The sequence below is a fragment of the Rhinatrema bivittatum genome, chromosome 8 (assembly GCF_901001135.1).
Source record: "Rhinatrema bivittatum chromosome 8, aRhiBiv1.1, whole genome shotgun sequence".
Lineage (NCBI taxonomy): Eukaryota > Metazoa > Chordata > Amphibia > Gymnophiona > Rhinatrematidae > Rhinatrema > Rhinatrema bivittatum.
Window position 1 is genome coordinate 21,965,833 of NC_042622.1, and position 23,851 is coordinate 21,989,683.

A 23,851-nucleotide genomic window follows, 5' to 3' on the forward strand; every position below is an offset into this window, starting at 1 on the left:
GAGGAGAAGAGAGAATGGAGGAGACTGTGCTGGATCCTGGATGTAGGCCCCCCCTTCCTTTCCAGACACTGAAATGCTTCCAAGGGGGCTACTCCCTTATCGGAGGCCCCAGATGTTTGCAGAAGCTCAGAGGTCCTCTGATGCCATATGATATCTTTGAAGCCAAATCCCACAGTGGTGGGAAGCATTGCATTTATGTAATTTTGGGATTCCATAATGGCTGACAGACGCTTTAGGGGGTATTCTATCTCTTAAAAAGGATAATAGAAGCTTTTGAGGCATTTGAACTTTAATAATAGGGGGACTGTAATAGAAGAGGAACTTTCTTGTGGCAGTGTGGATACAGAGCAGGAAGCCACTTGGGATGAAAGAGAAGAAGATTTAGTGCTGATTGGTAAAATCCGGGATGGAAATGATCAAGGCTAATGGACAAAGTAGCTGTTTTACTTCAGAAGGTTAAGTACTGTGCATTTACATTAAATTCAACATTTAACACAATACAAAAATGGAAAGGCAACTGGTTGTCTGAGGGGAGAACTGCCAGTCCTGCACTGCCTACAAACCCTGCGGTCCTGTCAGCGAAGAAGAACAGAGAAAAATCACGGTCTGTCTCAGAGCAGCTAGGCTTCAGACGTAAGGTTACGAGTGACTCCTCTTACAATTACCAGAGGTTCTTCTACAACAAAAAAAAGGCCCAGTTCCAATCCTGCCAGAGTAGAGACTCCATTACTGAATTAGTGCACTATGTGCTGGAAAAAGAGGCTTATCTGAAGGTGGCAAAGCTTGCCCTGGAACAGCGTCTATGGACTGAGATCAACATGGGAGGGGAATAGAACTCGCCCCTCCCCCCCCCAACTCCCTCTGGTGACTAAGGCCCGAAAGAGAACAAAATGTACCTGTTTGCTTCTATATTCAGGCAATGCCATCTTTAGCTCATTCTGGAGTGACCCAATGAAGGACGAAGAGCTCTGGAAAGTCGTTAGAAACGCATGAATCCAGTGACAACAGCTGGTTTCATACAAACGTTCATTTGTGTTTCACGCCAGGGAAATGGCCTGATCCACGGAATGATATTTTATTTTGTCAGAGTTGTAAAACTGTGAGAAGGGATCGGTTTCATCTTTCTCGCTCTCACCGTGCCATGCAATGGCAGAGTTCTGATGATGAGCTGCAGCTCTTGAAAATCTGTATTTCAGGTTTTTTCATCTCAAACTGGACCATCTTCTGTTCTTTTTCTTGTTTTAAGTAGAAACGTAATACCCGGACTTCATAAAAAAAAAAAAATAATAATAATAGTCCAGATGGTTTGTCTTCACTCTTTTTAGGCTCAGATTTCAAACTTTCCTATTACAAAAATTATATGAGCATTGCAACATTTTTATTTTTCATTTGCTTGTAAAACTTGCAAAATGTAAATTTCACTTACTTTCAGCATTACCTAAATATCTGGCACTTTTGGATGTTGAGCTAGAACAGAAACATAAACCTTTTGGAACATAAGCCACCTTGAATCCTGAACTGGGGCAAAACAGAAATGACAGCAGAAAAGGACCAAATGGTCCATCCAGTCTGTCCAGCAAGCTTATGGTAGTATCTGCCAGGCAATTCACAGTAGACAGGGTATCCTTGTATTTCCTTCCATGTAAAGCTGTGGTTTATTTGGAATAAAGCTCTGGTATATGCTTTAGTGCAGCAGTTTTCAACCGGTGTGTCGCCAAGCACACGTAGGAGTGTTGTCACACTTCCCAGTCTCCCGCTGGCCCAGCTGCTCCCCCTGCCCCAGCGAAACAGGAACTCATCCTCCGTCTGGGCTTAAAATGCTGACAGCCCGGGTGGACCGTGGCAGGAGAGCTGGAGTCAGTGTCAGCAGCACGAGCATGGTCTCTTCTTCCCAGCCCCCGTGGCCCGGAAGAGGAAATGGTACACAGCGGCCACATGTGCGGGAAGAGACCGTGTTTGTGCGTGCATCATCGGCCCAAAGACGAGAGGCATGGCCTGAAGAAGAGTAGCGTGGCTTGGAGAAAAACGAGGAGCAACGTCAGCCCCCACGGTGGATGGGAGTCCTTTCTCGAGGCCACGAGGGCTGAAAGTGAAGGAGGCTGCTGCTGCTAGGGTTGGAAGTGGAGGAGGCTGCTGCTGTTGCTAGTTTGGGCGGGGGGGGGAAAGAGTGAGTGAGTGAGCAAGCATATGTGCTTGAGGTCCTGGGGGTGTGTGAGAGAGAGAGAGACAGCCAGCATGTGAGTGAGTGACTGAAAACCTGTTTGTGTGAAAGAGAGTATGTATGTATGATTGAGATCCTTTGTGTGAGAGAGATCATGGATGTAATTGTATGACTGAGAACTTGTATGTGTAAGTGAGAGAAATCATGTGTATGTATGATTAAGAGCCTGTGTGTATAAGTAAGAGAGAGAGCATGTGTGTCTGTGTGAGATTGAGAGCCGGTGTAGGTGAGAGACCATGTGAGTAATTGTGTGACTGAGAGCCTGTGTGAGAGACAGCTTGTGTGTGACTGAGAGAGGAGAAACTTGCAAGCAAACCATCCCTCCTCCTGCCAATTCAAAACAATCTCAGGGCACCTGGATATCAAACGTTCCCAGGTATGCAGAGCAAAGCATTTTGTGTATCCTTATTATTTTTCATTATTGGGTCTTTGTGTCTGCTGTTTTGAAATATTTTATTGGTATCTAGAAATTTTTGATATGACTTTTTAATTATTCGATATTCCATTCATCAGCTGTTTTGAAATAATATGTTCTTTTTGTTAGTATGGTTTTACAGCTACTGATTTTATATTTCTTGAGGACTGGTGATGTTTATTTTTTTCCTTTGTTACACTGCATACAGAGACTCTGGCTTGTTGCAGTTTCCAGTTCAGTTTTTGTCTGCATGCTTCTAGTTATGCGTTTTGGTCTCTTTATTCTATGTTAGGTGAGGGTCAGCACATGATTCAGGTGAGATTTTCTGCTGGCGTGTAGTTTCTATGTAGGGCTCTATAGCAGCCTGACTTGTTCCGTTTTCCTAATAGGAGGTGTATTGGTGTCTTAAGGCCTGGTGTAATATTTTCAGTGTTGCCTATCCTTAGGTAAGGTGGTTACTGTTTGAATGCTGGAAATTGGTGTTTTGGTATGGGATGTTTACTATTTATGCAATTTCTGTTCAGACAGAGTACTTATCTTTCCCTTGTGTCATTCTTAATAATAAAAATAATACTGGCCCTTTCAGGTCGATCCTGTAAGGCCGCGGTAGAAACAGTGCGGCAGTGTCAGGCGCACCCTTCCTCCCCGCACGCACAGTTCTCTTCACTAACTCCCCGATACTCTCCTCTAATCGCATGCAAATGCATGCCGCGGCTTTAAAGCGTTAGGGAAGGGTTATGCCCGCGTAACCCATTTTACTGTATAGGCGCTTAATACAGCGCCTATACAGTAACCTGGGTGCGCTGGTACCTGTCATTTCAAATGACATTTGAAATGACAGGTACCAGGAAGTGTAAAAAAAAAACCCAAAAATATGTAAAAACCTGAGTATTAAAAAAAAAAAATGTTTAAATACCTGTCACTTTCATGCGGTCATCCAGGCAGCAGCGTGGGTCCAGGCGGCCGGCGGCGGGAGCCGGGTGTTCGATCGAGGCCGCGGGCGGGTAGGCGCGTGTTCGATTGGGCGGACGCGGCAGCGGGATCCGGGGGGCGGGTGGGCGCGTGTTCAAACGAGGCCGGGTCGCGCAGGCGCACATTAATTCAGGCGGAGGGAGCTGGCGGCGAAAGCGGCCTCCGGCAACCCCCACCGGCAGGCGCGCATTCACTGCCGGTGGGGGTTGCCGGAGGCCGCCGGCTCCCTCCGCCTGAATTAATGCGCGCCTGTGCGACCCGGCCGGGTCGCACAGGCGCGCATTAATTCAGGCGGAGGGAGCCGGGTGGTCGTGCATTCATCCAGGCAGAGGGAACCGTGGGCCGTTTTCGCCACCGGTTCCCTCTGCCTGGATGAATGGCCGTGCGAAATCGGGAGAAAGGGAGAAGGGACTGCCGTAGCAGGCCCGAGCCTTGCTACTTTTTCGTTTTTTGTTTTTTTTTGCTTCGGGAGGAGGGGACTGGACGGGCTGCAGGAGACCGGACTGGGGCTACACCGGAGACCGGACGGGCTGGACCGGAGACCGGACGGGACCAGGGCGGGTAAGCAATGTTTTTTACACTACACTACACTACACTAACTCCTACTAGGGGGAGGCGGTAAACTAACAGGTTAAGGCCGTGGCAAAACAGCGGGTTACTGAGGAGATAGTATCAGCGCCCGTTACAGTATCGGAGGGGAATAGCTAATTCCTTCATTATACAGCTTTTTCGTTCATTTACATGCTGGGTGCGGAAAGGGTTATGAGTCTATTTTAGGAAGCGCTAAGGACGCGTGAAACTGGAGACTGTATCGCTGGACCGCCTTACTCGTCTGTATTGTGCGCTCCCAGCACGTTACAGACGGGCAATCTTTAACTGCACGTTACTGTATCGACCTGTTTATTTGTTATTTTTGCTGTGAATTGTAATGAGCAGTGTGCCACACATGTGAGCGAGGTCTGTCAGGTGTATCACGATGATAAAAGGTTGAGAACCGGGTTATTTTAGCTTCAGTTACATTCACCTGCGCATATCTGTGTGCCTCATTTTCTGTACTCTGCTGACCTCTGCTGACAGAAAGATGCTTAACCCATGCTTGATCATGCACATGTGCAATCAATCCCTCTTTTTAACTTCTCTCCAAATCTCACCAGAAAAGTGGAAGTAAGAAGGAGACTGTGAACTACAGGCCAGTTAGTCTGATCTCTGTGGTAAGCAAACTAATGGAATTGCTGCTAAAACAAAGGCTAATGCAATTTTTTGTAATGCAATGGATTGCAAGATCCGAGGCAGCAGGGTTTTATCAGAGGTAAATCTTGTGAGATGAATCTGATCAATTCTTTCATTGGGTGAAAAGAGGGTTGGATCAAGGAAGCACACTAGACATAGTGCACTTGGATTGCAGCAAGGCATTTGACACGGTTCCACACAGAAGACTTATAAATAAATTGTGTGTCCTTGGTATGGATCTTAGAGTGACTGAGTGGGAAGAGACAAAGGGTAGTGATAAACGGAGTTTTCTCTGGGGAGGGCGTTGTTTCTAGGGGTGTGTCTCAGGGAATGGTCCTTGGACTGGTTATTTTCATCATTTTTGTGAGCATGTAACAGAAGGGTTGTCAGAAAAGGTTTGTCTTTTTGTCGATGATACCAAAATCTGTAACAGGGTAGACAACCAGAAAGGAGTGGAAAGATGAGGAGGGGTCTAGTGAAGCTTGAGGAATGTTCTAAGGAAGATTTAATGTTAAAAAATGCAGAGTAATATATTTAAGATACAAAAACTCAAAGGGAAGGTACAGTATTGGAGGTGAAATTCTTCTAAGCACAAAGGAAGAGCAGGATCTGGGGGTGATTGGATCTCACAAACTTAAGGTAGTCAAGTTAGATAAAGTGATGGCAAAAGTCAGAAAGATGCTTGGCTGCACAGGGAGAGGAATATGTCAGTCCCCTGGCGAGACCTCACTTGGAATACTGAGTACAATTCTGGAGACCCCCACCTTCAAAAGGATATAAGCAGTATGGAGTCGCTCCAGAGGGAGGCTACTAAAATGGTCAGTGGTCTTCATTCTAAAGCATATGGGGAGAGACTTAAAGATCTAAATATGTGCACCCTAGAGGAAAGGCGAGATAGGGGAGATATGACAGAGACATTCAAAATTCTCTAAGGATTTTATGTATGCACAGGAGGTGGAAAGGAGGCTCTAGAACGAGGGGTCATGAGATGAGGTTGAAAGGGAGAAGACTCAGGATTAATCTTAGGAAATATTTCTTTACAGAGAGGGTGGTGGATGTGTTGAACAGCCTCCCAGAGGAGATGGCGGAGACAAAAACAGTATCTGAATTCAAGAATGCCAGTATAAAAAAACACTAAATAAATAAAGAAAGAAAGCATGGGATGTTTAAGGAAGTGATGAGAATGATAAAGCTAAATTAATTGGATGGATGGGCCATACCGTCCTTTTCAGTCGCCATGTTTCTAGGTTTCTATCTAGGAAATACCTTTGGATTGCAGAAATGTGTGGAAATAAAACCACCTGTGCAGTAATTGCAACCTTATAACTGCAAGTATCTTCCAACTTGTAGAGAGAGAAAACAAAACATTTCATGGTAGCTTTTTTTTCTCTAGAGCAACCAATGTCTACATTTGCAGTATCCTTTAAATACATCATAGCTCATTTTTACTGCAGTAATGCCTGGGTTCAGAAATCCCAATTTGCAGTCAGTCCGAGACGATAGGTCTATAGGGACAACAAGGAGGATGTCAAATCCTGCCTTGTGACTAACTTTGGGATAGAAGATGGCAGATAACTATTTTGAAACTTATTTCAGCGAAAGCATCAAAACGTGAATTGGAAGTTTTGTATCCTGTTGGCTACAACATGCATTATCTGATTGAATTTTATATTGTACCTTAAAAATTGCACCTAAAAACTCACCTTCTTGAACCTGTTAAATCTTAACCCCCGATTCTCCCGCTTACAGCCTTATTTATTTTAATCATTTTCTTACTGAATAAAATTCTCAAAATATCTTTTATCCAGTATGTTTGTCTTGATTAAACTGTAAGCTCTATTGAGCAATGACTGTCTCTTATGTGTTTTTGTACAGCGCTGCATATGTCGAGTTGCCCTATAGAAGTGATAAGTAGTAGCAATGGTACCTTACGCATGCCTGAGATTATTGTGAGATGTGTGTATTTCCAACTATATTGACTTGGGCCCTTATGCCTGCATTTGACTACTCCCAGGATATGGCAAACAATGACGTTTCTAGGGGCAGCCTATATGTGGGGATGAAAATGTCTTATGCTGTAATTCTGTCTTCCACAGTTCTACACAGCACTGAATAATTCCATGGTCCAGTAGGGATGTGCATTTGTTTGAAAAGAATGGGCAAAATATAACAAATGGAGGGATCCCACAAATAAAACCAAAATCCTTCGTCCTGTTCGTTTATGTTTCCTGTTCATTTCTATGGCCCATTGAAGTCTATGGCTGAGTACAGATGAGAAAAAAAACTGGTAACTATAATATCTAGCACTTGCCTGTGTGACCTCATCCCCTTGTCAGAGCCAAGGCAAGACATATTGGCAAGGAAACCACCTAGAAAACAAATCACAGTGAAGCATCTTTCTAAATTAGCTTACAGCTGCTATCTGAATCAAGTAATACTAACATTCACCCAATGTAAAGCTTGAGCATATGCAAGAAGCAGTCTGTATTTCCTCTCTAGCTCTTTCCGGAGAAATACATGCTAGTAGAAACTCTCACAGAGTTTTTAAAAAGCTTAACCTTTGAATTTGGTACTGGTAAGGGACTGCTACTTCTCTTCTCTGTGCTGCAGTGGTCTCACAAATTTACGGTGCCAAAAAGAGAGGCAATGCACTGCTGCTGATTTTAATTTTTCATTTCATGGTGGGGGGGGGGGGGGGGGGGGTTAGGGTCAGGGTAGCAAATAGCATGGAGATTGCAGCAGTACTAGAGATTTTTTTTAAGAACATAAGAAATTGCCATGCTGGGTCAGACCAAAAGCCCAGCATCCTGTTTCCAACCGAGGCCAAACTAGGCCACAAGAACCTGGCAAGTACCCAAACACATGTCTCTGTCTGTTTGGGCACCTTTGACTTGAGCTTAGATACTGAAGAGAAGTCTTACCAGGCTGCCAGCCTTTTTTGTCTGTTAATGTTTAACAGATTTTTGTGTGGAGTCAGTCAGCACTAGTGCTACAGCACAGTACACATAAACGGTGTGTGTGTGTATATGTATGTGAGACAGATATCTATTTAGTGCGTGGTACTGTGAGTGGGGTACAGTATGAGTAAATTCATTTGTAATATACAACCCCCCAGTAAGCAGTGCACTTCGACAAATTCCATCGTGTCAGGAAAAGGAAGAGGAAGGCATGTTGGCAGCTTTGGCAGGTACAGCAATATAAAAGGCAGTCCCTGCACCTAAATGGAAGAAGAATGTTTTAGGCCCAAAATGGCAGGAGAGGAAGGCAGCTCAATCCAAAAGAAACTAAAATTTGGAGAGTATGTGCTATTGCTACCAGTTCCTCTCCTTCAGTTTTGGAGCAGAGGGAAAAGATAGATAGTCATCCAAGGCAGACAGTAGCAGGGCAGCAGCATGGAGAGAGGCAGGAAAAAAGTAACAGGCAAAATAAGCTGTTCTTTCCTTTGTATTGGTTACGGCTTCTGAAGCAATGGAAGCAGTATTTTCAAAAACTGATTCTGAGGAATAATTTTGTCTGGAATTCCCTGAATCAGAACTTGAAGAGCTAGTAGCTGAAGAAAATGTGGGAGGATTAGTCAATAGCATCTTAGCCTCCAGATCAGTGATTGAGGAGACAGATACTCACGGTGATGATAATACCCCCCAACAAGAGCAGGCAAAGCAGGAAGAGAGCATGAGCAATACCCATGCTGATCTTCTTCAGGGTCCACACTCTACCTCAACTCCAGTACCAGCATCATTCCTCAAGAAATTCTTGATCTGGAGGTACTTTAAAATGATCAAGAACTCGCGTTTTGCTCAATGTATTCACTCAAGGAAGGATATCAGTTGAGGGAAGCAATGGGGGGATCTCACAAATGCTGGTAGACATCACCTGCAGAAGCAGTATCTGCTAACATTAAAAGCAGGGGAGGTTAGCAGTATTAGCTTGGGGACACTTTCTGCCACTCCAAGTATAATCGAGAGGAAAGGAGTTGAAAAGGAAGAAACTTTTCCCCAAGTTGATCCCATGGTCCCTTCCTGCAGTCAGATGGCAGACCAGCAGTCCCCAGCCATGCATCTGAAGCGGCAACCATAGAGGAAATGGTGTGGTGTTCTGTATAACTGTCCGGGGCAAGAGGCAAGTGGCTTATAAAATAGTAATAAGGAATATTGGGGAAATGATTGTGTGAAGGGTAGCGGATGTATGAGCGCTTTGTGTAGCTGTGTAGTTGATGCCGCTTTGCAGGCTTACCAACAAGGCCTAGGCCAGCAGCTGGCGAACATGCCTTGTAGCAGGACTGACTGGAGCTTCACCTTTACCAGACAACTACTCCGCAGGTTCAGCCCTTGGGTTCTGGTGGCTGGCAGGACTTAGGTGGGTCCCTAAGGCAAAGAAGATAGCTACAGTCCAGAGGCACACTGGGGTCAGGGCAGGCAGCAAACTAATGGCATAAGGAACAGGCCAAGGTCAGGGCAGACAGCTAACAAGAGTGTTCAGGTTCAGGCAAGAAATCAGGTCCAGGTGTAGGCAATCGTTGTCAGGTCCAAGCAAGAGGTCAAGATCTGGAAAGTCAGGCCAAGAGTGGATGTAGACCCACAGTGGACGAGACAAGCAGGACAGGGCAAGGCTGGACAAGGAAGGCTGGAAGACAAGGAAAGGCAATGCGCAGTGCAAGGCAGAAGACCCGTTGCTGAGGTGTCAGTGGCTACTCCGCAGGGGCCATAAGTACAAGAGGGCTGGTGATTTCATCCCAGGGTGCTGAGGCTGAGTTCCTGCCACAGGCCCTTCAAAGGTAGCGCTGTCAGGCATGCAGACGCCTAGGAAGACGTCTGGCAGCAGCATTATACCTGTCTCTTAGCCATGATCAGCACCGGCAGTGTCAGGGGTTAGGAAAGCAGCTCGTGGGAAGGCCCTGTGAGCCGCGCTTTGTGACAGATTGCCCTTGATAACCAGCCCCTGCAGACAATAGAGAATGTGGGCTTTAACCATCTGCTGCTTGTGTTAGCTCCCAATTACAAGGGACTACATTTAGTAGAGAGCCCCCAATTACAAAGGTCCCCGCCTACCCCTCCAGGACTACATTTCGTAGGAAGGTCATTCATCCCTGTACAACCAGTGCCATAGTCACATGCAGACTCAGCTGGCTAAGGCAGAGGGAAGTAGTATGCATTGCACCAGCAATATCTGGACCGGCACAAGCACTATACACTCTTACCTCTCCCTGATGGCGCACTGGAGGGACCTGGCTGATTCAGGGGCTGGCAGTAGTTCTGGTGGTAATGGAACATCAGGGTACAGGTGGGCTTTGCTCTATGCCCAGTTGATGCATAGCCCCCATACTGCATGCAGTATTCTAGGAGCCAGAACAAAGCTGGTGGAGATCTGGCAGCTAGACTGGAGAGGTTTCTCTGTGACAGACTGTGGCTCAGATATGGTAAAGTCAGTAGATGATGGGGACTTTCGGGGTATCTGATGCTTTGAACACTTGCTGCACTTTTTGCCCCTTTACAGTGCCGTTGGTTATTCATGCCACTTTGTCACAGTCTCAATGTGTTGGAGTGCCTTCCTCCTTTTATGATATCTACCCACCAGTTTCATTAGAACTGATGAGAAAACCCCAATTTTGGAGTCCACAGCAGGTGGCACTGACTTTAATGGTAAACAAATGAACTAATAAAACAAAGAAACACATGGTTTTGTTTTTAATTTGGAATGAACCAGAGGAACTGAGGTGCCCTACGAAACAAATGAATGAACCAGTAGGGCAATTTTTCCTCCAGCGCGGGCCATGAGAGATCCCTGTACTATTGTGCTTGGGAGAAAGTGAAACCCAAAAGGCAGTCTCCCCCCCCCCCAGGGAAAACAATTTAATACACAGAGTTTGGGCAATTTAAGTGATGGGGTGCCCAATATATGCCCCCATCACGTGTGCAAGGGACACATTTTTGTGAGCAGGGAATGTCCCTGTACCAGAGTTTCCAGTATACTCAGGTATGCAAGTCCAGGTTTTGCCTGCAGCTCCTTCTCCCTCAGCTCTCCGAATGGAGTGAGAGTTAATCCTATTAGTTGCAGTAGCCTGATGGGACAGCCTCCTCTGCTTACAGGAATACCAGGGGAGTAAAGTGACTATTCCCCTGGGGACTTTCAGGGCGCCTCAGCTACTTTAAAAAATGGAAAGAATTTAATAGAAGTCACTGACTCTTGTGCTGTGGAAAAGGGAAGGCTGGTGGAGCACAGGATTAAGATCTGTGAAAACATTTAGACTGGCACTAGTTTTGTAGGGTCATCAGAGCTCTGGGGGACAAAGTTTCGGAAGAAAGGATTAGAGAGAGAGAGAGGACAAGTTTGGCCGGAGTAGGGTAGACAGCCATTCACTAGCTCTGCCTGACCACATGAAAAAAAAAAAAGAAAAACTTAAAGCATCAGCGACCATTTAAAGGGGAACAGTAAAGAGATTAGTATAATAGCAGTGCTCTAATGTGTGCCTTAGGAAATTGAGAAAGGCACACAACGTCTTTCTTTTTTTCTGACTGGAAGTAAATCCTGGGTCCTTGTGCCAAGATAAGGGGACAGGATAGCTAATAGTAAAGTCTTGGACAGGACTGTGGTACTATTTACCTGTCCTTATTAGAGGGAAGGGTGGAGATTTGTAAAACTGAGTGGATGCTGTTCCTCTTAAGAAAATTGAAGACAGGGAATTTTTGCGTATTTTTTTTTTATTTTGCTTAGCTAGGAAATCAGTTTAATTAGCTTGCGGATGATTTTCGGTGCCAAGGAGCTAGTCTCTCATATTGATTTGCTATAGTCAGGGAGCAGGAAATCCTGAAGGAGAGAATGACACCCCCTGCCATTAGACCTGCTGCCCAGAGGTGCCCGAGCTGCCACCTGAATGGACCGCCAGAGATAAGTGTGCACATCCCCCAGGGCACTCACACTAGATCTGCCAGTCTAGTACACAGAAAGATAACAAAAAGCATGTGGAGAGTCTGTAAAGAAAAAAAAATACAAGACAAAGAATAATTTTCTTAAAAATACCAGTTCGCTAGTATACCCATGGTAGAGTAAAGCAAGAAATATTCACTTATGTGAATCTCTTGGACAAGGTATAAGGTTCTATAAGAAAAAGAAGATAATTATTAATAGTGGTTCAAGGTACTTTGCATTAAAGAAAACGGGTTAACTTGGTTGAAATTTCTAATGATTGTTAAAGTACAGTATATTTAAGTGTGTATATAAGAGGGGTTTTTTTTTATCTGGAAGTACTGTTTAAAGGGATAATAATTGTTGAGATATTGTTTATTTGCAGAATATTAAAAAAATTATTTTTTGGTTTTCTTAGTCTAATAAACTGTTAAGATGTTTACTTCTAGGTTCATTTATTGCAGAGGCTTCTTTTTGGACCAGTAACTCCTCAGAGAACATTTTCCTAACCTTGTCGGGGGTGGGGTGCATCAGACAGGCTTATGTCTGTGCCAGGCTCGCCAGTCCAGATTTATTGTTGTGTCCTTCAACATCCCGCTCCATCGCCAATGATCTCTTACATTGAAGCACTGGGTAACCCTTAGTTTGAACTCCACTGCTTTCTTGCAGGGGAAAACTATCAAGGAATACCTTGATATGTGGATAAAGGTGAACCAGTAGATATAGTGTACTTGGATTTTCAGAAGGCGTTTGACAAAGTTCCTCATGAGAGGCTTCTAGGAAAAGTAAAAAGTCATGGGATAGGTGGTGATGTCCTTTCGTGGATTACAAACTGGCTAAAAGACAGGAAACAGAGAGTAGGATTAAATGATCAATTTTCTCAGTGGAAGGGAGTGGGCAGTGGAGTGCCTCAGGGATCTGCATTGGGACCCTAACTTTTCAATATATTTATAAATGATCTGGAAAGAAATACGACAAGTGAGATAATCAAATTTGCAGATGACACAAAATTGTTCAGAGTAGTTAAATCACAAGCAGATTGTGATAAATTGCAGGAAGACCTTGTGAGACTGGAAAATTGGACATCCAAATGGCAGATGAAATTTAATGTGGATAAGTGCAAGGTGATGCATATAGGGAAAAATAACCCATGCTATAATTACACAATGTTGGGTTCCATATTAGGTGCCATAACACAAGAAAGAGATCTAGGTGTCATAGTGGATAACACATTGAAATCGTCGGTGCAGTGTGCTGCGGCAGTCAAAAAAGCAAACAGGACATTGGGAATTATTAGAAAGGGAATGGTGAATAAAACGGAAAATGTCATAATGCCTCTGTATCGCTCCATGGTGGGACCGCACCTTGAATACTGTGTACAATTCTGGTCGCCGCATCTCAAAAAAGATATAATTGCGATGAAGAAGGTACAGAGAAGGGCTACCAAAATGATAAGGGGAATGGAACAACTCCCCTGTGAGGAAAGACTAAAGAGGTTAGGACTTTTCAGCTTGGAGAAGAGACGACTGAGGTGGGATATGATAGAGGTGTTTAAAATCATGAGAGGTCTAGAACGGGTAGATGTGAATCGGTTATTTACTCTTTCGGATAATAGAAAGACTAGGGAGCACTCCATGAAGTTAGCATGGGGCACATTTAAAACTAATTGGAGAAAGTTCTTTTTTACTCAATGCACAATTAAACTCTGGAATTTGTTGCCAGAGGATGTGGTTAGTGCAGTTAGTAAAGCTGTGTTTAAAAAAGGTTTGGATAAGTTCTTGGAGGAGAAGTCCATTACCTGCTATTAAGTTCACTTAGAGAATAGCCACTGCCATTAGCAATGGTTACTTGGAATAGACTTAGTTTTTGGGTACTTGCCAGGTTCTTATGGCCTGGATTGGCCACTGTTGGAAACAGGATGCTGGGCTTGATGGACCCTTGGTCTGACCCAGTATGGCATTTTCTTATGTTCTTGTTAATGGTCATTATCCTTGTAATAATTCCAATCTGTGCCTCAGTACCATGCATCCACTTACAATTAAATAACATATGGATTGCACATCTCCGTTTGTTGCTTACTTCACTGAATCCCTGCCCATGTGGCAAATATTACACACATAGGTAAAAAACCAAGTGGATGGTTCAAACTTGTCGCAAAGAGCTGCCTTGACAATCAGTGCACACAGGCTCCTACGGCTGAACATTTGTTTTAGTTTTCAACCGCTCATTTCAGGATGCAAAACGGTTGTTCGCTGAGTGTGTTTCCCTTAATGGGCGTGGAGGCGATCGTGAACGCGTCTGTATAACTCTTGGCCTTGAAAGCAGGAATGGTTTCCTTCTTTTTAAAGTCGCAGCAGCCTAGTCAGCTTACTTTTTTTTTCCTGCGTGCAGTCATTGGAGGGTGCTGATCTGGGATCTACTCCAGCTAGGCCTCTGGAGACTGAGGCTTCATAGAACTGACCAGCTGTCGATGGAGGAGGGGCTTCTGGGTTTTCCTTTTTTCCTCTTTGAGAATTTCCTGGCCTCACGTCCAGGGGCGGCTCAAGGTAATCTGCTGCCTGAGGCGAGGGATGAGATGGTGCCCCCCCCTTGCCCCCCTCTCCTTTTTCCACAAACACCCACAACTCAAAAACGTTATTTCACGCGGCGGCAATGTTGCACACCAAGCCACTTTGCTTTCAGCTCGTTTCTGTGGGTCGTCCGAAGCTTTAATGAATACCTCGATCGCCCCACCACCATCCTTCATCCGTCAGGAGAGGGACTTCCCATCCCCCCTCCAAACCCCCGACAGCGGGTCAGGGGTCCGTGCCAGCTCCAGCAGGCTCCCCTCCCACCCCTGCTGTTATTTCCCAGCAATCCATCCTACCGGGCTTGTTGCAGCAGGCAGAGTGTATAGCCAGGCAATTTGGCACCTACGGCCAAGTAAAAAGGTGCACCCTCACGCTATACACAACATGAGCTGGAAGGCTCTCTTAAATGTTTTAACTTAAAATTTAACATTATTATTTATAATCTATAAGTAGATATAAGTGTGACCATGATCCCAAAATTGTGACCCATAGGTCTATATGGATGTGACCCTTAACCTTTATCCAACTGATTATTTATTCATTTATTCTTTCAATTTAATATACCACTTGTTATAAAAAAAAAAAATCTGTAAACTGTGCATAGTAATTATAACATCCACAACCCATCCCAATATATTCTAAATCAAAAATGATCTCTTTTTTGGATAAGCAAATAGGGGTGGAAAAAGGTGTGTGTGTGTGTGTATCTTAAACCATAATATCATGCCTTTTTCTCTTCTATTGAATTATGGTATTTTTTTATTATATTAAACTAATTAGGGTCTAGATTTCACTGACACCAAAACATTCTCTCCACTACCAGGTGCACTGTGATGCACTACAAAAACCTGCTAAAAACATAGAACTTTTATAGCAAACTACAATACTATAACAGCAACAACCTTACTTATGAGAGGGAAGCACTACAATTACTACTATAGGCCCTAGAACACCAATACACCAAACAGAACATGCTATAGATCTCTACACTGTCACTTCTACTTCCTGTCACTTCTCACTCGCCTGTCCTTTTATCTTTCCAGCTGCTCTTGCCCCTTGCCCCTCTCTCCCCCTTCTCGCCTGCTCCTCCTAGCCCTACCGTGTTTATTGTAATTTTCTGCCTGCTTCAGTTATTTGTAAACCGGCGTGATGTGACCTACGAATGTCGGTATATTAAAAGCTTTTAAATAAATAAATAAATAAATACACACACAGACAGTACATACTAACAGAATCCCTCAGTGCAGTCATACAAGCACCTCACAGACTGACCCTTACCTAATACAAAATAAAGGCCCACAAATTAGAATCAGAAACATGCAAAAACCAAAATAGAAACCTCAGTGCAACCTGGGACAAAGAAAAACAGAAATAGAAATGCAACATATAAAGATATAAGAAATGCACATTCCCAAAGCTTGATACATCCTCTCTTGTTAAACTGAAAATAAAATGGTATATTTCCTACCTTTGTGTGGGCAATTAATTTGGTCTTGATCTCCTTTTGATCTTAACTTCTTTTCCAGGATCTCCTTCCCATTTTTTCTCTCTCCTCCTGTCTTCTCCCTTTTCTTTCCTACATCTGTCTCTGACACTGATCTTTCCCTTATATCTTTATTCTTGATTTCTCTTCCCTGCCCTCTAGTCTCAGAGATAACTTTCAATCCTCCATTCCCCCTTCTAATCCTCCAGTTCTCAGTCTCTCTCTTTTTACCAGTCACCTACCTACCGGCTTTCTATCTCCCACCCCTTCCCATTCCCTCCATCTTTCATGCATCCCCAAACTCTTCTTCCTTTTCTGTTTTCTTCCGTTCTTTGGTTCCCCATTTTCACCTTCTGTACTCACACCCAGCCCAACCCTTACCTACCTTCCTCTGCCTCTCTCAGCTCCAGGCCAGCTCCCTTCCCCTGTCACAATTTTCCTCCTTGCCCCCTTTGTTTTGTCCCTTGCCTCCTACCAGGCCTTCTATTGCTCCTTTTTCACTGCCCTCTGAGCCCCTGTCCCACCTTCTCTCAACACCCAACTCCTTTCCCACTGCCTCTCAAACTCTCTCCAGTACTGCAGATCATTCACACCCTCACTCATACTTTCCCCACCTCATCTAATACCCCCCCTCCCCCATATTCACCCAACTGCCAAGTTCCTACTGTCTGCTCCAAATGACTGCTCAGTCTGTGTCCCTGCTCTCGGCATCTCCACGTCCTTTTCTGCCCCCCCCCCCCCCCATTTCAGATTCCCTGCCCTCCTGAGTCCCCAGATTCCCAATCACTGAGTCCCTGCTTTTATCCCCAAGTCCCTGTTTTTTCCCAGAGTCCCACCACCCAGTATCTGAGTCCATGGTTTTCACCTGCTCTCTCTAGTCCCCAAGTGACAGCCCTGTGCTCCCCTGCTCTCTCACCCCAGTCCAGTTCCCCCTCTGCTCTGTCACCCTTCCAGTCCATTCTTCCCCCAAATTCCAGTGCCCCAGTCCCCACCTGAACTGAATCCTAGTTCCCAATCTTGCCCTGCTCTCCCATCCCCACCTTGTTTTCCCACCCCCAAGTACCCTCGTCCTTTCCCTGCTCTCCCACCCCCATGTGACAGTGCCATTCTTCCCCTGCTCGCTCGGCCCCCCTTCTACACCTTATCTTCCCTCAAGTCCCCACATCTTTTGTTTGGTGGGTTCCTACTACAAATACAGCACCTCGTCTTCTGCCCCGTGGTTGAAATCTCAGCTCCCTCATTTGAACCGTGGGCCTCTGTCTCTACGGAGCCCCGTGTGGTTCAAACAACTGCAGTCTGAAGTACCGGGCTCCAACTGCTGATGGTTGAGTCCTGAGGGGGATCTGCAGAGACAGAAAGCCCTGCAGTTCAAAGAGTGGGGCCTGAGGCTTTCGTCGCGGGGTGGAAGAGGTGCCGGCTGCCAAGGTCGGGGTGGGAGCACGCGCTTCTTTAGCACCGCCAGCCCCGCGATGGGCTGGTGGCGCCCTCGAGCATTCGCGCCTACGGCCGAGGCCATATGGGCCATAGGCTCTGGCAGCAGCTCCCGCTCGCTTTTATTGCCTGCCCTCAGCCCCTTCCACATTTTATTTTCCTGCGCGACTGGGGTGGGTGGGGGAGGAGCAGCGCCGAGAGCCCCGAGGAAGGGAGAGGGGAAGAGACATCTGGCCTCTCCTTCTCCATTCCCTGCCCGGGGATTGCCTGGGCCTTTGGTGAGCAGCCCGCGCACACGGGAGAGTCCGGAGGCGGCTGCTTTCTCGGGCGGCGGAGGCCCGCGGGTCCTTTGTTGTTTGGCGGCCTCTAGAGCAGTTTGGGGGGGGGGGTATTGCCGCTTCCAAATGTTGCCGCCTGAAGCAGCCGCCTCACCCTGCCTCATTATAGAACCGCCCCTGCTCATGTCTACTCTTCCCCACCCTTCAGTGGTGCACTGCTGGATTCTTTTCCTTATATTCATATTTTATGAATGTGATTAAATAAGTACTTTGCCTGTCAAGATTCATTCTTGTACATTTTTTTTTTTGTAAATTTCATAAAATCAAAGTAAAAAAAAAAACATTTAAAAAAAAAGCCCAGGTTACAATCCTAACTACAAAAAGCACGGGAGAGCCGGCCAGCGCCCGCTCTCCCGACGTGCGCATAGGCCAGTGTCCTGGGCGCGCGATTCAGTATCGGCCCGCGGTAAAAGGAGGTGCTAGGGACACTAGCGCGTCCCTAGCGCCTCCTTTGTGACAGGAGCGGTGGCTGTCAGCGGGTTTGCCAGCCGACGCTCAATTTTACCGGTGTCGGTTCTCAAACCGCTGACAGCCTCGGGTTTGGAAAACGGATGCCCGGCAAAATTGAGCGTCCATCTTCCAACCCGCGGGCAGATTTTAAATTTTTTTTGGGGGGGGGGGGCCTCTGATTTAATATCGCTATGATATTAAGTCGGAGGGTGTACAGTTTTTTCTGCTTTTCTGTACACTTTCTCGGTGCTTTCTGAAATTAACGCCTGCCTTTGGCTTCGCTACACATTTTGCTTTCTGTATCACGCGAGAATGACTAATAGGCCCATCAACATGCATTTGCATGTTGCGGGCGCTATTAGTTTCGGGGGGGGGGGGTTGGCCGAGCGTTTTTGATGCGCTATTACCATTTACTGTATAAGGGGTAAAAATAGCGCGTCGAAAACGCGCGGCCAAACACGGCGTTAACAGTGCACTCTACTGGAGCGCACTTTACTGTATCGGCCCATTGGAGAGCTAAATCCAAAACAAATACATGAAAAAATGAGAACAGCAGTGATGCTGGGATAAATGTTAAAGAATCCGCGGTATCTAAACATAAAAAGGAAGCTCGTCCAATACCTTGTGCTTAAAAAGGTAAGGACATGATAGAAGAATTTTCCATATATATAGGTCGATTTTATAAGCCCTATGCGTGCCAAAGCCGGGAGATACGCACTTGTCTTGGGCTTGTGCGTGCTGTGCGGATTTTAAAAAGTGTGCGAGTGGAGATATGCACTCAAAACAAGAAGTTTAAAAAATGGGTGGGGCGTGGGCGGGATATGGACATTCCAGGAAGTTACATTGAAATGTGCACTTAAGCATTTACGCGCACAAGTGCTATGGATGGCGTGTGAGTATTAAAATTAAAAAAAACTAGGCGAGTCAATGGGATTTTAAGGGTCAGGGTTAAAAAAAGTAGAAAGAAGGCTAAATAACTCGGGGGGGGGGGGGGGGGGGGGGATTAGGAAATCCAATCCGTTAACTGGGCGAACTGGGAGTGAACTGGAAAAAATGGCTATTGCGTCGGCATGTGATTTTTTTTTTAAATCCCTCCCCTCTACTTATGCGGTAGAGCCAACATTTGCATGCACAGGGGCGCATCCATATAAAATTGTGTACACATGTATGTGCGTACAGCCTGTTTTATATCATACGTGTTATAAAATGGCCACGTCTCTGGCTGCGAACCGGCATACATGCGTACATGTGCGCCCGCATGGCTGAATGTTACCATCCCCCTGTGTCTTTAATTTAGGGAATATTTTAAGACTCATAATGCATAGTAAGCATGAGTGACTGCATTCATTTTTAAGCAAATGAAAAACACAATGAAACACTCGCGTTTTGTTTAAAAACAAAATGAACCCTCTCCTCAAAATTCATGTTTTTGCTGATTTTTGTTTGAGAAAGTCAATGGGAAAAAAAAACAACCCAACCCTTAACAGGGGCAAAGTTTTCCCTTCCTCCCCTGCCTTTCTTTTCCTTGGGGCTCTGAGGCAGTGCTGGCTTCAGGGCTGCGTGACACCGCTTTCAAACCAGGGGCCAGCAGTGACTGCCCCTTTCTATATTGAGACTTCCCTGGAGACGTATGGACCAGCATGTGTGGGTGGGCGCAGGGGGAGTGTTTATTTTTGTTTATTTCTTTTGGGAAGATGTATATATTTTTTAATGTAATTATTCATTATTTAGGTTCAGCAAATGAACCCTAATATTTTTACTTATTTATATATTAACATTTTTATAGCGACTATTCTGAAGGCCTGAGCAGTGAACAGAAAGCTTTCATAAAAATGTTTTCAGTCAAAGACAAAATAGCAGCAAAAGCATGAAATAATATTGAATCCTGAGCTGACAGGTAAAAAGGCACAGAATCCCTAGCTGACAGGTAAAAAGGCACAGAAACTTTCAAAGTTTCTGTGCCTCAAAAAGGCAGGGAACTCCAAATTTCTGGAGCTGATCTCGCGTCTCATAAGAACATGCCATACTGGGTCAGACCGAGGGTCCATCAAGCCCAGCATCCTGTTTCCAACAGTGGCCAACCAAGTCACAAGTACCTGCCAAGTACCCAAACATTATGGGGTTGATTTTAAAAGGTGCTGTTGCGTCCGTCAGGCTCAGACGACTTTGCCCGACATGCCTCATCTTTCTCCACCAGCCTCGGGAGTATGGCGTCCGTGGCGTCTCCTTGCCGCACCCTCGGCTTCCCCGGAGCGGCTCTGGCGTGGTGTTCGGCCATCTTGACCCGAGGTCTCCTAGGACGCGCACGCATGCGCGCCCCTACCTTTGTTGCAGTGTTGGCGCGAACCTCGGGGGCGTCCCCCTCGAGTGACGTCACTGCTTCCGCATATTTAAGGTTGCCCATTTGCTGACTCTCGCTGAGTTAGCAAGGATCGGTATGCCCTGGTCTGAAGCTATTCTGCCGCTTCTATCCACTGAAAGCTATCTTCACCCTTCGGGGTTCTCTATCCTGGGTACCTGCTCCTCGGGGGCCCTCTGCTTATTTACAGGTGCCTATCCTCTTACAGGTACTCACTCCTCGAGGGCCTGTGTGTCTATCCTGGCGCCTGCTCCATTCTTCAACCTGCTGGAAATCCATCTATCAGCTACAGAGCGTGAGTACAACTTCTCCCAGTCTGTCTCTCATCAGTTCCTCGCTACCTCTCTGCATCAGGCCCTACACCACCATTGTGGAACGGGTCCCCTCTGCTGAGGACCACAGACTGCTAACACTTATTCTCTCTACTGCTCATTGGGATTCTCTCTACTCAGCTACGGGTGTTTAACATCCGCCAGTCTGTCTCTCCTACAGTGCCTTATTGGACATCTGCATCGGGGCCTTACCCCACCATTGTGGGACGGGTCTCCCTCGCCAAGGATTACAGACTGCTCCCAGCCAACCTGCTCTCTACTGCCACCTCTGGCGGTCATCCTAGCTGTACAATAAAAGAAACTGTGTGTTTGTGCTACTGAGTCTAGCTCGGTGCATCAGTCTCCCTACGGGGCTCCTCCCCGTAGGAGATAACATCACTGTTGCCCCTGAGAATCCACCAAACACTTCGATATCTTAACAGGTGCACGCGGTTCCTGGGGCGCGCATATGGATGTTCCGATTTTATAACGAGTGCGCGTTGCTAAGCATGCATGTTATACAATACGATATCCGCGGCAACGCAGGTTGGCCTTTCCTAGTTCCCTCCCAGTCAGCTCCAATTAAGGAGCAGATTGAGAGGGAACTTCCCTAACTCTAACCCTATCCTTCCCTCTTCCCCTCTCCTCCCCGACTCCTAAACTATCACTAACTATCCCGTATTTTTTTGCTACTTACTGCTCCTCCGGAGCAGAAGTAATCTCCGTGCGCCAGCCAGCTGCCGGCGTGTAGTTCCCCGGGACAGTGTCAAATGGTGCTGTCCCGGCCCGCTCCTCCCTGCCCAGACCACGCCCCGCCCCTTTCTTTGAGCCCCGCACTTCGGTGTGTAACGGGGGCTACATGCGTGGCCGAGCCCTTTGTAAAATGTGCGTGGTGCGCGCAAGGCCCGGCCACGCGCGTAACCCCCCCTAAGCTTATGCGCGCCAGGCATTTAAAATTTGGGCGTAAATGAATAGATCCAAAGCTACAAATCCTTATTGATTAATAGCAGTTTATGGACTTCTGCACCAGGAACGTATCCAAACCTTTTTTAAACCCAGTTTAAACTGCCATAACCACATCCTCTTGCAATGAATTCCAGCGATTAATTATGCGCTGAATGAAAAAGAATTTTCTCTGATTTGTTTTAAATGAGCTACTTGCTAACTTCATAGAGTGCCTCTTAGTCCTTGTATTATCCGAAAGAGTAAATAACTGATTCGCATTTACCCCTTCAAGTCCTTTCATGATTTTGTAGACCTCTAACGTATCCCCCCTCAGCCGTCTCTTCTCCAAGCTGAACAACCCTAACCTCTTTAGCCTTTCATGACAGGGGAGCCATTCCATGCCCTTTATCATTTTGGTTGCCCTTCTCTGTACTCCCTCCAGTGCAACTACATCTTTTTTGAGATGCGGCAACCAGAACTACACACAAAAAAATCAAAAGAAAACACATTCTTTTCCCATGCTCATCCCTATTGCACAGCTGTTTTGATTTATTTCAGTTGTCCCCATGCAAATAAAAAACCAAAGCTCAGTCTATAAAACGGAGGGACTCAATGCACTTTTGTAACAGCAGTCTCCAAGCCTTCCCGTGTGATGAAGTTTACTGCTTGCTGATGTGTTTTTGTGCTGGGGCAGGGATGTTGGCGCTACGGTCAGACGCCTCCTATCCCTTGCTGATCGTGTCACAGACTCGTTGCAGCGTAGGAAAAAGGATGCAGGAACAGAAACCGGCCAGACGAGGGCAGCAGTTCAGCAGCAGTGCTCGACCCCGTTGAGAAGGACACATTATTTAGGATTACCGTATTTACAATGGATGTTTGATGGTGCAGCTGTGATCCTTCCCTTAGTAGCAAGGTAAAAAAAAATACCCCCATGATGACATAACGGCAGGCACAGCAGTGAACTGAACAATTTTGCAAAGAAGCGAGCTATAGTAAACATATTATTCTCCCATAATTAAAGATGGGGAGCACAATCTCCAGCAGGTTTTACCTGGATAACTAAGCAGCTGTTGGCAAAATCGAGGCGAGGACTGCCCTCTCCCGGCGTGAGTAAAAGCACCCGTGTTCCTTCATAGGGGCAAGGGCATTTCTGGCAGAAAATGCATGGTTTCGTTTTGGGGAATCCCTGCACGTGATTTAGGGTGCCAGAGTATGCAGGTACCGAAGTGCTTGTGCTGCTGTGGGCTCTCCTCCCCCCAATTTTCAAAGGGAAGCTACGGGGACAATTCTCCTTTGAAAATGTACTTTCAGGCGCTGGATACATTTAAAAATAGTCTGGCAGGGCAGGCACAGGTGCGTACATGATCCATCTCTCCTAGGACAAGCAGGATGTGAGTGACCTCGTCAGATGGAGCCCGGCACACCGAGCATGCCCAGCCTGCCACTATTCTCGCGTCCACGCGGGGGTCTCTCCTTTTCCGGGGAGCTACCGTCTCGCGGTTCTGGACCTTGTTCTCTTTTTTGCGGGAAACGCTTCACAAAATGTGTTTTTTTCACTTTTCTTCCTGCGCTGGATCTCTCTCCGGCTCCCCCTTGGCTTTTTCATCGGTCGCTGAGTTTTTCTCTTTTCCTCCCCTTCGGTGTCCGCCGATCTTCGTGTCCTTGCAGTCTTCTGCACGCCTCATAGCGGCCTTGGTGCCCTCAGTGCCCCCCGGACTATGTCTTTAACGGATCCACATGAAGTGTGCATCCTGTGCCTGGGGGCAATGCACGATGTTCGGGGCTGTGAATTGTGTGCTCAGATGACCACAAAGGGCCGCTTTGCCCAGCTGGACAAGATGGAGAAGGTTTTTGGATCAGGAAAGTCCGATCCTCCCACTCCAGCATCGATGCCCAAGGACCAGGGGAAAACCGCTCGTCCTCATCCTTGCGGTGTCTCCTCTGCCGATGCCTTTGGGTGAGGAGGGCGCTGGAGATCGGCCTGTGTCGGTTTCTTCTAAGTCCCTGACCTCTGGATCATCATCCTTGTCCTCGGCATCAGGGAAAGACCAGGCCGAGCACTGTGCCTGGACCCACGGGACCCCTGTTGCATCTCGGGTCCCCTGGTGCCTCAGCCCTGGGATGTACCTCCCCGGGCAGTCTTGATGAGCCTGAGGGCCCTTATGACCCTTGGGGAGATGATACCTCCGATGGCTCATCAGTGGATTCCGATGGTCTTTCTTC